General features: G+C 42.0%; 1 protein-coding gene across 1 annotated transcript in view; it reads left to right on the forward strand.

Annotated features, from left to right (window-relative positions):
* CAMK2D (calcium/calmodulin dependent protein kinase II delta) overlaps nucleotides 1-16902 on the forward strand; it is a 191492-nt gene that overhangs the window by 52069 nt on the left and 122521 nt on the right. Inside the window, exons 5-8 of the mRNA XM_059469837.1 lie at nucleotides 342-461; nucleotides 8737-8856; nucleotides 10049-10172; nucleotides 13309-13425. The gene's annotated coding sequence lies outside the window, so the exon portion shown is untranslated. The remainder of the gene's footprint in view (nucleotides 1-341; nucleotides 462-8736; nucleotides 8857-10048; nucleotides 10173-13308; nucleotides 13426-16902) is intronic.

The raw sequence follows: 16902 nt of genomic DNA on the forward strand, positions 1-16902 counted from the left end.
CACCCATGGAATATGTAGATCTTGAGGAGCTCTTCCATGCCTCAGGAGGCTGAAGTCAGGCAAGGATGAGTAAACTGCTCTTTGTGAGGGGCCTTGTGTGTTTGGATTCCTGTGAAAAGTCAGGAAGGTTTTTGGGGGGAATGGTGCTGGCTGAGGGTTTGAGGGAGACATTCATGGCTGACACACAGGCTCAGCCTGTGCCGGCCTCAGACGGGGATGCAGGGAGAGCACAAGGGTTTGGTAGAAAACAGGAGGTGCTTGGGCTGAGGCAGCTGACAAAGCTGAAAAATTGCTGCTGTTGTTTAAATTACTGTAACAAATTTTAAATCTTTCCCATCCAGGTAGCAAAGAAGGGATTGACATTGGCACTGATGGGAAGGAGATACTGCCGTGGTTTGCCCAAAAATGAGACAGAACGTTTTCTTTCCTCCTGACGGATATGCATTGGAAACAGGCAAAAGGTGGGTGCCTCAAAGTCACAAGAGAGGTTTGCTGTAAAAATGAGAACACACATTAAAATCTCTAGCACTAACTCTAAGAGTAAATCAAACATTTTCCTCATGCCCCAAACACAACAACTCAGCAAATGCATCGGAAAAGGCAGATAAATAATCAAGCTAGTGTTGGTTTACAGCTGTCCAGGGAATTTCAGGTACTCTTAGAATCCTGTGGCTCCTAACATGGCAGTAATGTGCATTTCTTACATAGGACTTTCTTTAGAATTCTCTTCTTCTTTTTGTCTACATATAGTTGGGGTTTTTTTGTGATAGAAGGGTATGTACATTAAGATACCTTCCACTATATGATCAGGTTGTTATGGGTATTATCATAATTAATTACTTTAATTCCCCTTAAAATATGTAACTAGTTTCAAGGTCAAGAAAATTAATAAATGGCCAATAACTAACAATTACCCAGTATACATTGAAATAAAATTCCTGAGAAGATCAAAAGTTGGTTATTAAGATTTCACAATGGATAAGAATCACTAGCCATGCAGTAATCTAAAATATACAGACAAAAATATGTGTCTTTTAGTATAGCTGTAATATAAGTACTAGTTGCCTTTTACATGACTCAGTCTTTAAATTAAAGTTTCTGGACTTTACATCAAATCCTGGATTATGAACAGTACCCCATAGATATTTTTCAGCTGTTTATCTCTACTTTGCTACAACTGTAGTAACAGAAATTTGTTGCTAAGAAAAATGTAAATACATTTGGTACAATGTAGCTTGTTTGGGTTTTATATTGTTATTAAAACTTAGAGATTTGTTGTGACATCGCTGCATCTTAAAACAAAAACAGATGAACTTTATAGAGTAGTAAATAGTTGATCAATTTTGAGTCAGATTTGAAAGTAAGAAATTTTGGCCAAAATAGGAGAAGGTTTTAAATGCTGATTAAAACCAAATATGTTTACCATCTGTGTCCAGCTCTGCCCTCTCCTCTCTTTTTCCACGCTACCTCAAATGTTAGTCTAGGAAGAACTGGAAATAAAATTTCTCTTCACCATCTGTTATGTGATATTTGGAAGAAGTCCTTATTTGACTAGTAATGAGATAATTATGACCAGTTGGGCTATAAATCATTACCCTCAAATTTACAAATCTGGTACATTTTTAAAGGTAAAACAGATAATGCCCTATGTGGAAAGGGCCACATCCCCCAAGAAACAGAGTCTGTTCCAAGCATTCAAATACCAAACAGATGGAGGAGCCTTTCAAGGGAATATACATAGGGGGGGAAATGCTGAGGAGTACAAGGTAAGAGGAGCTCAACAGGAGCACAGAAAGGGTTAATGACCCATGGATTATCTGTTCCAAAACTACATGGAATTCACAACTAGGAAGAAAAGGCTTCTCCTAACACAAACATCCAGTGAGGAAATAGCATACAGCAACATGGGATTATCCCCCAAAAGATGAAATTGGAAAGGATTTCCCATCCTAATTACATCAACTTTATAAGGATCAAGTTTAGACAAAATATCCCAAAGCTGACTTGACAACTTCACAGAGGAAGGAGAAAATCCAAAACAGACCCAGATGTTGCATGTTACGGGCGACTTGATATGAATGAGTCATAGACATTATGTAAGCAAGGACAGGGAAGGAGCAGGGGAAGGTCACCCAGGAGCTCCCTGTTGTGCTGGGCACTGGGAAAACACAGAGCACGAGAGGAGCCCAAGCTCTGAGTCAAAGCTGGAGAAGTGCAGAATGCTGGGTCCAAGGGGGTGTGCCTGGAAAAGGGTTTTGCCATGCACTGGGAAGGCAGTGAGAGAGGAAGAGAAGTCTGGGACCATCACAGTGCTCTGCTGAGGAAGGGCTGTGGGAATGGCAGAGCAAGGCAGAAGGCAATAGCTGGTCACTCAGGGCTGGGGACAGTGTGCTCATGGGCTTCCCCTGGGGATGTGTGGTGATGAGGAAGGGAAGTGCTGCTGGGTCCTACCTGGTGACAATGTTGTGTTAATCCAGTGCTGGTTTTAGGGGTTTGTGGTACTGTGGTACATCAGAAGGTGATGGCTAGGCAGATGAGGAGATATGTTCTCTTTTTTGGGGCAGAAATATAGGAGGTAGATCTTGCTGACTGCAGCAGATTGTGCTTTCAATAAACGGGAACAGCCTTTGGGTAAGAAAGCTGTGAATAATTTCTGTGTCTGTTTCTGCATGCTGTGTCAGTTGCTCATAGCAGATCATTAACATGCCTCAACACTGTCACATCTGAAGGTTTTACTGTGAAGGTCCCCTCCAAATCCCCACTTCCCACGTTATCATTATATTGCAAAGGTTTCATATTGCTAAAATTTCATGCCTCCTTGATGTTTCTGGTAGGCAACTCCTTTAAGCACTGACTCTTCCTTGTCCTCACAGCAGCCAGCTGACTCCAGATTCCCTCAACCAACCAACCCACTCTTTTATAGCACTCTTCTTGTTATTGGCTACAGCAGTGGCCTGTTAAAGTCAGGCCTGCTCCCAATCTTTAATAATTGGTTCAACTGCAACTCCTTAAGGGTAAGATTACTTTCTATACTACCTTTATTTACTTATATTCTATCCCCCTACATGCACAGACCTAGGGCACAGGAATTTCTTTGTGTAGGAGTGCAGCAGGTACCCTGGCCATAAGAGGTGAGTGCGTATGTTCTGTTACTGTACATAAGAGACACTCTGTACCCCATGGGAGTGGAAATGGAAGGTGGTTTTTCTCCAGACATCCAAAGGAAACGTTCTGCCTCAGCCATGGCTCTCCTCTTTCCATCCTTCCTATGGATTTTATTTGCTTGCCTATTGGAGAAAAGGAATAGGTAAGAAAAGCCTAATTGAGGCAAGATTAATACAGTTCCACTGAGAATAAGGGAAAGATTTATTCTCTCCCTCCCTTCTACATGTCTTGCTGTGGACTCTGCCTTGCCTAACATATGTACCTTTGTTCATTTACTTCCTGCTGGTCACCTGGGAGAAGCCTTTCTCCTGGAATTTATTGCCTTGGCTGCCTTGTTTCTGTCCATGCTCATAGTAAGATGTAGCGAATGCTCATGTATTTGTCTTATTCTCAGATGTGACTGAAAGGGATTTATCTATGCTGAAAAATATGTACTTTTGGCTTGGTGCAGCCAGGAGTTACCGTAAAGAAAACGTTAGAGAAACTGGAGCCTCTGAGCTGGCAAGAAATGTAAAGCTTTGAAAGAGTGGGCCCCAGAGGAGCTGCTGAAATAAAGCATCAGGTTCTGTAGGAATGGGCAGCCTTGGGATGCTGCTCTGTGCTTTTCCTGCTCTGAGCCTGCTCTCACCTTGGGCTGACAGCATTAGCAAGTGCTGGAGGAAGGAAGTGCTTCCTTTAAATACCTGCTTGATGAGAGGCTGGAGAGGAGACCAGGGGAACGTGGGAGCACAATTTAATTGGTGTGTAATTGACTCGGGCAAGGGGAAGGAGGATGGGTCATGCCCTGTGTGCTCTTGCTAAACTTGTCCTTGAGACTGGCAGACAGAAAGTCCTTTACAGCTCTTTCTGAAAAGAACAGAATTGAAGGTCACCCTGTGGCATCACTGTAATATTTTACCCAGAAAAGAAGCATCTTTACCCAACTGTCAGACTCTCAAACCTATCATTGGCATTAATGAGCTTCAAACAGGCTCTGGGCCTTTTTTCCCAACAGCTGCATTTACTGAAATTGTCTTTACTTTTCTATATTCAAAATGTCATTTTCATTTTTACTTTTCAGTAGAGGAAGGCAGCTGTCCTTTGCTTCTTCATGTACAACCTGCCCTTGACATTTTACCACTTCACATCTTGCCAAACACAAAACTCCTGAAACAAAGTGCTTTTGGGGTGATGTGAGTGATGCTCCTGCTTCCCAAACTGCTCCAAAGCTGCCACGGACAGCATGGGGACCAAAGGTACATTTGAAAAGCTCTCAGTGTTTCACCTCTGCTTGCCAAATGAGTCTTTCCACACCTTTTGCTTCCCTTTCTTTTAAGTGCAAGATTTCACTTAGAGTCACTGCTGTCACCTTTTCCTTCTTCTCTTAGCCCATGCCTGGGAATGAAGGGAATGCTGTTGAACAGTGCAAGGAAATGAAAACACCAATATTTATTTTGCTGTACTGTGGCTTTCATTTCCTTCAAAGCCACGCTGCTTTTTAACCTGCAGTTCTCTTTTTTTAGCCCAGACTTGTGGTTTTGGGGGCATCTACTCAAAGTGTTTTTATTAAGTTCTCAATTGTCACTTCCTTCAGTTTAATTCTATTTTCTCTCACACCTCATGTTCTTTAAAATTGATTTTGGCTTGTGGAACTGTCTCTTAAACACCAACTAAAATATACTGTTATTTAGTGCTGGAAATGGCTTCTTGTGTTTGGGGACTCCTCTGTAATTTGTAGAAATCCTGAGGCTGTTTCAGCAGTAGAGACCTGAGGCTGCCATCAAACTACAGGTTTGTTCCTCCACTTAGTGCTCAAAGATGTTCTTGTTGAAGAAACTGAGGGTCAATTCCTCTTTGTGCTTCAATTTGTAGAGCTTTGTTCAAGACAGTGAGTGTCCAGTTTGTTGTCATCCTGATTACCCACATTTTTTATATTTACTGATATTACTTCCCTTTTACCCATTTGCTTCTGGCTCCAAGCAGTGATTTAACATTTAATTTACAAAGAAGAAAACCAACCAAACCAACCCCCAACACCACCAGATGCCAGTGCTGGTAGCTCAGATGGATACAGGCTAAACAATATAAAATTCTTTGTGTTATTATTTCTCCACTGCAATAGACTTAAATTACATCTTTCCTTTTGTTAAGCAGCTCCTTGAAGTTTCTCTTGCCATCTTGACTCCTGCTAAGTTATTTTTGCCTTCTCTTTCCTGTTTTTACTTTTCTCTGTCAGTTTAAGGGTCCCCTTACCAGTGTAGCCTTGGCTCACCACAGCATGAGAGTTATCCAAGATGCCTTTAACCTTTTTACACAGCCAGTGGGGCACTTCTGGATTTCCTCTTTTCCTATTTCTAGGATTTCTTTTAGGATCCTGAAACCAAGCCAGGGGAGCAAATTGGGCTTGTGCATCTCTTCACTGCCTTTAGAACTCCCATTAGTCAGTTGATATGTGCACTGAACTAATTTTCTACCACTTATTTGTTTCCCTGTGTGAGCACACTGATCACATTTAATGCCTTTTTGGGGAAGGGAGATGAGATGGTAATTTGGGAATTATTTCTGAACGATGATGTTCATTTTAAATAAGAAAACTCTGTTGCTGCAAGGCACTAACAATTGTTTTCACCTCAGAAATAGTCAGTAGTATTTGAAAGTTATTTCCACTGATCCATCTCCAAATGAAGAAGTTCCATTTCTCCTCTCAATCTGAGATCAATGCAGAGAATTTATCTTAATCTCTTTATCTGAGCCGTCTGTCCTCCCAGACTAATGGTTGCAATCAGGCAGTGGGCAGGCCACCGATAGCAGCCCTGGGGTGTTGTGGTGACTGTGAGTTAGCAATTTTACTGCAAGACAGGTCATCCAGAGACATTTTAACCTCAGCAATTATTTTTCACAATGCCAATGACATCATGAAAGGAGGCAGAAGTGAATTCCTTTGGACAATTATAAGCAGAGATTGCTCTTGCCCCTGATATTTATGGGGTGCCAACCATCAGGAGAGGTTATACGGGTCTCCAGAGCAACCCTGCCAAAACCTCGGAGAAGTTCCAAAATGGCAATAATTCCTGATTTCAGTGTGTATGGCTAATTGTTTTTCCTGAAAGAAAAGCTCATGTTTGGCAGGATCCTTTGTAACAAGAAGATAGCAAAGGTTGTAAATCCTTGGACAGCTATTACTGCACAATCAGACATGGTAAGTCATACCTATCTCCCCTGGAAACACAGTAATGTGCTGCTAAAGCCAGGGAAAAAATGGGATTTGGGGCCTTTATGAGCCATACAGAGAATCCTTAGACTGATTTTAAGAAATAGAGCAGTATGATATTGATCACTGTATATATGTGCAATATGTGTGCAGTGGAGTGGTCTTCCAATTTGCTAATGCAAAATACACTACATAGAATGCATTTTTAAAACACAATAGGGACAGAAACACAACTGTTTCCCACAGAAACAAATTATTTCTGTCACTGTATGCAAAGGAGCACAGGTAAGAGGAAAAATGTTGATAAATCAAATATCTGGTGTACTCTACTCAACCAGTGTTCCAACCCAAACTTTCTCTTCTCTCATGGACAGGGAGGGAGTCTCCTCTTTTGGATAAAATCCCCGTTAAATCTTGGCTGTCTCTAGTTGGGTGTCTGAGCATCTAGTTTCCTTATCACTTGGAAACAACTATTGAGAGATGGGCTTGACTTTGTCTTACTCAGATGATGGTTAAATGGGACTTGTGGTGCCAGAACTTATCACTGTAGATATAGTATTTTTTTTCTATTTCAAGCAAGCATAGAGAAGGGCTGATGAGATGTCCCCCAAATAATAATTATAACCTGATTTAGACATGTAATTTTAAGTAATGGGTAGAAGTTGGCTTTACCATATTTTAAAAAGAGAAAGTCCAATCTGAAAAGCTGCCAGGGGGATGGAACAGCCTGATCTGAACAGCTCTGAGCAGCCATTCAAGGATGACAGGGAAAAGAAAAACCTGTCTTGTGATCAGAGCCTGAAACCAAGGACTGAGAGAGGATGCAGCTGCACTCTGAACACACAAATGGTATTAACAGCATTTGGGGACAAGCTAATGGAAATTAAAGGATAACAGTGTAGCTGAACAAATGGCTCCAAGCTGAAAATGGGTATGTGTGGGCTGGCTACCAAGCAAAGTTTTCTAACTGATAATGTTGTATTGGCTTGGAGTAGAATTTTAATCTGATTAGCAGAGCAAGGCAAGAGGGGAAGCTGCCCGTAGTATAGATGGGTGATATGTCCCAGAAACATCCTTCTGGTCCTATATGTTCAATTCCTGTATGCCTACAAAAAAGACTGAGCAGGCCTGTGAGCAGGCTGACCTGCAAAGGAATCAAGTGAAAAAATGGGAAAGAAAACCAAGTAGTTCTTAAATTCCTTGCTGAGATTTTCTGTTGCCTCAAATGTTGTCATTCACATTGCAGTTCCATAGATTCAACCCTTTCTGTTCCTATCAATCTGTTTTAAAAGAAGTGAACTTGCAAATGCTCAGTTAGGCATCTGTAAACTAATTAAAGATGGGACAGCGAGCAAAGACATCTTCACTGGTCCAGGATCTCCTGTGGAGCCCTTTCATTCCCTATTCCTGTTTTCCTGAGTGACCTCTTCAGTTTTCATGATTCCCAAGTAGTTGCCAGGCTCTCAGGTAACCTGTCCAGAAGGCCTGGGCTGGAAAGGCAGCAAACAATGCCAGGCAGGGCTGAGCCCAGGCCCCCTGACCCAGCAGCTCCTTGGGGTGAGCTCATGACCTGCTGGCAGCTCTGGCACGCTGTCAGGGCTGTCACAGCCAGGGGTTCAGCAGGTGCCTGTGCCCGGGTCCCTGCACACACAGCCCAGCTCTCTGTGCAGGCACCTCTGAAAACTCCTGGAGAAGAGCAGCTACTCATGTCTCAGCATTCCTTTCTTACCTCCTGTTCAGTCATTATGCAAACGGGGAGGTACTTCTACCTTCAATCTCCCCAGTTCCTTGTTACTCCATTCACTTAGCTTAGAGTAACCTAGTTTTCAACTTGAGAAAGATTTCAGCTGACAGGCATTATTTATAATGCTCATAACTTCAACTGTGGCATTTGCTTATAAATAATTTCTATAAAAGCATATGCTTTCCTTTTATAGCAACACAGGAGATCATTCCATTACCAGTAGTTCAGTTATTAAACATATTCATCCACCTTAAAAAAAAAAAAAAAGAGTCTGACAGGCAGAGCAAATGTGCTCTACTGAGGAAAAATGTTTGGGACTGATACTTAAAATCCCTGCTTGTTAAGAAAGACACACTATGAGAAAGTGTCTCAACCACATGTCTTTTTCACACTAGAAACTTGTAATGTTTCTAGGGGCTCCCCAAAATTGGCATAATTAAGAAAACCCCGGTGCATTGCTTTTACTTGATGATTTTAATATTTTTAACTTCTTTTTCTTTTCTTCAAAAAAAGATGAGTAAACCTTTACTGCAGGTAGAGCAGAGAACTGCGTAGAACCGCTTCACTTTAATCATTTAGAAAATAGCTTTTCCTCATATCAGAGGCTTCAAGGTCAAGTAGATGTCTTATTTTTCAGCTGAGATTGGGAAGATGATGAGAGAAACAATACAACCAGAACCCCATCTCCACAATCTGAAGGAAAGAAGAAATCTTACATCATGGATAAACTCATTTTTCTGCTGATGATGGATGAAGGGTGAGTTTATGCATAAGCTATTGCTGTTTATAGTTCCAGGGACGCTGAATTACAAATGCAGATGAGGGCTGTATTTTAACACTTGGGAAGCAACTTTCTGAACCCTTTTGCAGGGCTGTTGAACTAAACACAAAGCTTTTATCTCTCTGAATCTCTCAGGGCATATTAATCCTTCACGTGGAGGTTTGTCAGATGAAAAGCTGTTTGAATGGTTTGATATTTTTTTGATTGTGTCTGGATTGTATTGGTGCTGTGTACAGATCACATAAAGCCAGAGTCAGGGGTCCCAGAAAGCTCCTGCTGGGAGAGACCAGGGCTGGAGGGACCGGTGATTTGACAGCCCCGTGTTTCTTAGGCTCTTAGGCTTGTTGGATCCTACAAATCCTTACTTACCAAGCAATCTTCTCCCATGTAAGTAGCTTTGAGCACTCAGGAAATACAGGAATCTTTATCTGAGCATCAGAGCCACGTTTGCTATGAAACAAAATAGGTCACAGTCGTTTTTCTGTAAGGCTTTCACTAGACAGACCCACACCAAAGGTGAGCTAGTTTGTGGGGTTGGAGGGGAAGCCTGCTTTTCTATGCCAAGTCCTTTGCCAGCCATTCTTAAAGCTGATCCTAGCCAGTTATTCTACATAGAAAGGACACTCATTTTTTCAGCAAAGTGGGAGAATAGCAGCCTAATTTAATGCAATCCCTGCAATGTCTCTTTTGAAGCTCAGACAGGATTCAGAGATGTTCAGCCTGTTCCAGTTCTGAATGTCTTACTGAGTTTTGAAAAACTATTAGTCAAATTTTCCTTTGATTTTAACTTAGTTTTTTCCCCCCATTTTTCTATAAAATTTGTCAAAACCAAGGCAATATCTTTGAAAGTGTTTTCAGAAAGAAAAATCAATTGTTGTTTTCTACCTAGCTCTGAAATCAAGCACACAGAAATACCCACTCCTATCTACCTAGTTAAGGTGTCCAGGGCATCTACACTGGAGCTCGGACACTTGCATGTACATACCTAGCAAAAACCAACAGTAAGGCTGGGACTAAGTCTTGTGTCCTTGGGGGTGTGTGGCAGCCATCTTGACATCTTCAGTGTCATGCTTTCTATAAGCTACAAGAACGTCCAGTTTGGTGGGTGATTGGTTGATGATTTGTGATCACGGAAGTCTCTCTCTCCTTGTTTGTTTTTTTTCCCCAGGGAGGACATACAACTGTAGGACAAGTACAGAGGGCTGAAGGACAGTTATGTCAACAAGGAAGCAATGCAGGAACAGAAACCTGAGTCAATATTCAGTTAATTATGCAGCTCATTTTGTACCAATGTAAGTAAATCCTTAATTCTGAAGTAACTTGTGCCTAGGGGAAAGGAGTGCAAGAGCCTTTGGTATCCCCAGACAGCCCGTGATGGGAATCATGATACAGTGAAGAGAGGTAAAACCTTAACCAGTCTGGAATTCAGGAGCAGTGGAAGCACCCAAGGAGAAGAGAATATGGACCTCAGGAGAAGAAATTATTTTAGAGACATGTATAGATATATATAGAGGGAGATATGACCCGTGTTTTTATCAGGTGAGAGATCCAATATAAAAGGAAGTCACTGTGGTAAAGAATGTAAGGTTGTCATCAGGCCACAGAAAATCTCTTCACAAATTCCTTATTTCCAGGTTGGAGTTCAGGAACAGAGGAATGTAAGATCAAACCAGCTCACATGCTGCAACACTTAAAGTACCCTATTTTAAAAATAGAAATCGGATCTGATCTCTCTTAGGAAGTAAAAAAAAAGTATTGTGCAGAAAATTACAAGAAGTTCTGGATCAGATTATGTGGTCAGCAGCCTAAGTGGCTTAAGATGATCAAAACTCCAGTAAAAAAAAAAAATCTTTCAAAAGACTGTTCAGATTGCTCTGGGTATTTTTGTTTGAGTGGTCACAGCATGAGCAACACCCAGCCCAGAGCAGTTGAAATGGAGGAGCAGGGCAGCACACCGTGGGGTGAAACACCACTGTCACTGGAGAGTGAATTACAGCCTGTCAGCCAGTGAAAGGTGACACCAAACTACAGACACTGTGCCATAGGAAAAGACTCCGGGGGGCTCCTGGCTTGGAACCCACCTTGGTGGGAGCTGTGTCTCTGTCTGGGATGCACACAGGATCTCCTCACTGGCTTGAAGGGGTGGTTCTCGGGGCTGAGCATCTCCTGGGAGTCACGCAACGCAGAGAGCAGTGCAAGAGGCAGCAGCCTGGCAGCTAATAAACAGCACGTTACTCTGCATCTCATAAATCTCCACCAAGTCCATTTATTCTCGTCTGAGAATGAATAACTCATGAGAAGCCTCCTCTTGCCAGTTATTGTAGCACTGCACAGAGCGGGTTGGATGTGGAGCTGCTATTAATAGCACTGAACGAGCTGCTAATTGGGCAGTTATGTAATGGCTTTGTTATGAAACCTAGTTTGGGTTTGACACCTTCTGTTTCCTAAAAACAACAGTAAAACCCCCAAACAAACCCAGGGTTAGCAGTGTGTGACATGAAATAAAGGCTGAATAATTACCAATGTTTCAAAACTCAAATAGAATTAAAAAGGGGGGAAAAATCAATTTGTTTCTCTGGATTGCAGCAGAAGTGAGCTGGAAGAGAATCATACCACAGATCTGCTGTTCAAAGGGATACTTCAAAGTAACTTTCTCTAATACCTGCCCTGCAAATGCTGACAAAAATCCTCCAAGCGACCTGTTTCTTCAACTTGTAAAGTCTCAGAAAGTATTTCTGTAATTTAAAAACGTTGTGCTTTGAATGAGCACAGACAGAACATATTTGAAGGAGAAAGAAGGACCAGAAAATGCCTGTGTTGGCACTCTCTGGTACAAATCGTGCACGAGGATGAGGCACAAATCTCTGCTCTTGTAAGTGACAGTAGATAACCTATGGAGTTTGACATTTTTAAAGTAACTTATTAAAAAAAAAAAAGGGAGAGAAACAGGTGGGGATGCCATTTTGTTCCCTGCTATAGAGAAGGAGAGAAGATTGCAGTGCATTAGGAGGGAAGCTTTTATCCAGGGTGGCCCTTTGGCGTGGCTCTGTCCCTCGTTACTCTGAAGGCTGGACATCACTGATGCAATTTACAGCCTTGGGAGCTGCTCCTCCTGGTGACACCCAGCTCCTGTCCCCTGCTTGTCAGGTGCTTCTCCTCTGCACACACCAAACACAGCAGCATTCAGAGCCTGCAAGAAGGGTCCCTACAGATGTTTGTAGTTGTATGTACAGTGTTGTAATATTCATAGAAATGAAAATTCCTGTGAAGTGAAAATCAACACTATGCCAGCGGTTGTTGTTTGATCAGTGTTATCCATAATCTTTTGGTGCTGGGGGAGATCAAGGCTGTCACTCCAGAAGGAGCACACAAACCATCCAAAGAACACTTCATCTGTCTGTTTACAAACATACATCCTCGCCTTTGTGCAGAGAAGCACGTGGAATTTGCCTCCAGCTGAGTCACTTTACATTTCAGGAAACTGGGCACAGATATTACACTCAGCTCTGCAGAGTTATTTCCCACTGTCCAGATGATGATAAACCCCCTGGTTTATCCAGCATGGTAGATGAGGAAGCTTTTATTCCAATAAAAAAACCTCCACTTAGTTCCTTCATTACTGAAGTGCTCAGAGGAGGCAGCCAAAGGGCTCACAGAGACTGGATGCACAATGTCCCAGCAGCACAGTAATTACAGCCAGCATGCCTAAAAAGCTGTGATAATTTAGGGTTCAGCAAGTGTTGAAGGGAACAAGACTGGAAATTGGGTGGTCCAGATGGCTCCCACATGTATCCAGTTAATTATCAAGATCTAGAATCTCTTGTCCATTTTATGTGTGTGTGTGTATATATATCAGTGTGCAGAAATACATATAGACACTATTTACTTCATTAGGATATTTTGGAATTACCATGTGGCAAATAATAGAAGGATCTTCTCCTAAAATAACATCAGCAAGCTTCCCTACTCCTGCACATGAGCTGAAAGGAGTTTCCTCCTCAGTGCATGTTTTCAGTGGTAGTACAGCTTGTTTGTGTTGTTACTGCTCTTCTGTAACCTCACCTGTGGGAGCAGGAGGAGGCACCCAGCAGCTCCCAGGAGTGGTAACTGTTCCATATTTCTGCTGTGGTGGTGCTGAAGGGATCCCATGGAATCCAAACTTCATAGAATACAAACTTTGACAGAGTTCAAACTTAATCCACAGTCCTATGATTGCTTAATTCTCAGTTTTTCTGAATTTATACTGGTATAAAAGTGTGCCTTTGCAATACTTCAAAACTTCTAAAACACTTTAAACCCCATATAAATATTTAACTGTTGTTTACATTTTAAAAACCTTAAAATACTTTGAAATGTCCTTTAAATTATATTTCAGTGTGGGAATAATATTTTCCTGTGTCTGATATAGCTTTTTTCTCTCTGTGATAGTGTTTTTTGCACCCTTTGCATTGCCTGCCTGCAGTGATGGTACATCTGCTGCAATTCCCTGTGTATCCTGCTGATCCTTGTTTTTCCCAAGATAAGGCAACCCAAGCCTTCTTGTTGGTGAGTGCATGTAACTAATGTGTGTCTATTGTCTATTAATACCTGTTGCCATTTCCTGCTGGATTGATATTTCATTTTGTATCCCAATCACAGTTTAATTGATCTCTGGCAAATGGTTCTCTAAAGGAGAAACATAGAAGCTACTTCTCTACAGGGATATTATCTTGGAAATACCATATTTTTGTTTCCTCTGGATTCTACCAAGTTTTTTTTTTTTTTTCTTTTTAATAAATGGAAAGACCTCTCTGTAGTTCAGAATCAAAAAAAATTTCTAGGTAGAAATCAGTATGGGAAAGAAGTTTCTGTCAGCTGGAGATGGTGTTTATTTCACTCACCTGACCCAAATGTAAACCAGAAGCAAAGACTTTGCATGTTCATGTGTGTCTGGAGAGGATTTAGGCAGAGAACTGATGGAACTGAGAATGGTAGAGCTCATTACAGCAGCCCTTGGCACCATGAAAGCAGGGGTAACAAGAGATAGGACAACAAGAAACAGCTTCAAGTTGCACCAGAAGAGGTTTAGGTTAAATATTAGGAAATTTTTTTTCGTGGAAAAGGTTGTCCGTCCCTGGCACAGGTTACCTAGGGAAGTGTAGAGTCACTATCCCTGTAGAAATTGAAAAGACAGGTAGGTGTGGTGATTTGGGACATGGTTTGGAAGTTGTGCATATCTTTATTCTTATGTCTGTTTTATTCTTGCCATGAGCACTCCCTGCTGTCTGGGTCATGAAACCAGCTGCTGCATTTCTCTTCTACTTAGGTTTAAAACCTCCACAGTCTCACAATTGTGGTTTTTTTAAAACTCAGTCTCTTTCCAGTCAACAGTGTCTCATATGCACTGGTTTCTTTAAGATCTTCCTCTTCTGACCAAGTCTTTTGTCTTCAGACCAAACTTTTGTCATTAAAATATTTCCCTTTTCTCACCTCCCTGACCACGTTCCCCTATCTAAAATCTCAACACTGACTTATTTCCCCCATAAAATTCAAGCCTACCTCTTTATCAGTTCTGGTTAACTCTGCTCCCTCCTCTTGGAAAGCCTTTTCATGCTGGCAATGCCTGTGGATGGGAAGCAGGGGGTGTTGATATTCATTTCCTTCTTCAGCTTCCTTCATTGAAAGGATGCTCCAAATCTAAAACATGTGGTAGATCAAATTACAGTCACCTCTCACATTTTTCTTTTAGGAAATGCCTGGAAGTGTTTACAACAAAAGCATTCAGAAGGAAGGCTGGGCACAATTTCAGTGCTGGCATGCCAATGTGGGCTCCTGTGTTTCCTGCTTCCCTTGCAGCCCTGGCAGCCTCTATGGAGTTTTGTCAGCCAAGATCACACTTAGTTCCTCACCTTGATGGTATTGGGGTTGTCACAGCCAGCTTTTCCACATGCAGATCTTTCTCTTGGGTTTACATGGCAAGGTAATATTAAAATGAGTCCTGCCAGGCCAGAGAAACGCACATATTTCCCAGAGTCTCTCACCACTGAACCAGAAGTAACAAACCCCTGGGAACTCTGGAAGGGGAACCATTTATGCTTTCTGAGTCAGCCAGTCACACAGGGTTCAAGACTGGTGCTCAAACTTCCAGAAATCATAGAATCATGGAATCACAGAATGGTTTGGGTTGGAGGGGATCTCAGAGCTCATCTCATTCCAAACTCCTGCCGTGGGCAGGGACACCTTCCATTGACCACATTGCTCCAAGCCCCAGGAAACAGCTTTGATTCACAGCTTGAAATTTTTTTTTTAGTAATGTTTATATTTCAAATCCATGTCATGAAAGCCAGTGGCAAAAGGTCTTATTCATGGAGTGTTACTGACTCTAATTGCTTGTAAAAAGAACTGTGTAAACAATGGAATATTTTGTTTGCTAAGAATTCATTAAAAATTACTCAGCTCAAAATAACAGGACAAGTGCATTAAAAAGAAATCACTCTCTTCAAAAGCATTATTTTAAAGGAGTATTCTTAATTAAGCATACCTCAAATTAAAAAAGAGAGAAGAAAAATGTATTCTTCAAAATTCTGAGATGAAACTTGAATCCTATCAGAGCATTTCTTGTTTCTTTCAGTGCAAACAAATGAAAACATCTGTTTTGCTCAGGCCTGTATTTTTGTCCTTGCCCCACACAGGAAGATAAAAAAATAAGGCATTAATTTTTCATTTCTTTCTCCCTCTGGTGCTTCCAGAGGCTGGAGTTAAGTGGCCAGCAATGCCTCCCAGCCTGTCAGGAGTGATGCTTTTTTAGGCCAGAGAGAACCTTTGGCCTCCTGCAAAGCAAGAGCGTGACAGAATCACTGAGCTATCGAATCAGTTATTCTGCCAACATCTTCCTGGTTCACTGAGGAGTGAATTAACCCCACCTCAGAGTGCTCCAGCAGCAGAGAGCACACACACTGCCCTGCTCGGGCAGCAGGGTGCTTGCCAGGAGTGTCACTCGTGGAGAAATAATTCCTTTCCTTTGGGGAACCTTCAGGGTGCTACATGGTGGGACAGCAGCAGCGAGAGAGCTTCTCCAGGGGGAGGAAAGAAGCCCTGGGACAGCTGCAGCAGCTCCACCATGGATCTCCACCACCCACCAGAGGGACTGGCAGCAGCTTCTGGAGTCAGCACTGCTCCCGTGGGAGGTGGTGCTGAGGGAGCTGCCCCAGCAGAAGGCCTTGGGACGGGCTTTAGGGCACCCTCACTTGGAAAGGAGAGATTGAGTCTCTGGCACGTCACCAGTCCTTCTGCCCTCCAAAAGCTTTGATAAATAAAGTCCAGCAGCTCCAGTGAGAAAATAAGAGAGGTGCAACATGTGGTGCAGCAGAGAATTCCACACTGACCTAAATCTGTGCCTCCAGTTCCAGCTGTTGCAGTGAACTGCAAACCCATGCATTTTCTGTGTGGTTTTTCCCAGTTCTTCCTCTTTTTTTACCCTGTTTCTGGTTTCCACAGACATTTTTGGTTTTTTCATTGCTTTACTGCAGTGATGTAGCTCTGACCGCTCCAGTGCTGTCCATTAGTTTCCCCAAGTGCTTTGCCCCAGGAATATGTGCAGCCCTGGGGAGGACCAAGATTTCTGTTAAAGACCATCTGCTCATAAAGTATTTATCTAAACCCCAGATTCCTCAGGTGTTCTGGGCATTTCCTGCCCAGGCCTCTACTGGCAGAGGCTGTGGCACTTGGTCACAAATTAAAAATAAATCATTCCTAAAAGCCCTCAAAATGAGCAGTACACACACTGACCTCTTGGAAGCTCACTTGACTCCTGCAAAACATAAGAAAATTGAAAATCTGTATTTGCAAGGTCAGAAATAAAACAAAAACCTCACTTCAGCTGTCTAAAGCCATACAAAGCAAAGACTTCACTGAATAGCAAACTCTTAAAATTAATACTATTTCCTTTGCCACAATAAATGTTTCAGTACAAAGTTGAATATATAATTCATTCCACTTATCTGTAACATTTTGTTAAACTTCAGGAATTTTAAGTGAACGACT

Source organism: Ammospiza nelsoni, chromosome 4, assembly GCF_027579445.1.
Source record: "Ammospiza nelsoni isolate bAmmNel1 chromosome 4, bAmmNel1.pri, whole genome shotgun sequence".
NCBI classification, from domain to species: Eukaryota; Metazoa; Chordata; class Aves; order Passeriformes; family Passerellidae; genus Ammospiza; species Ammospiza nelsoni.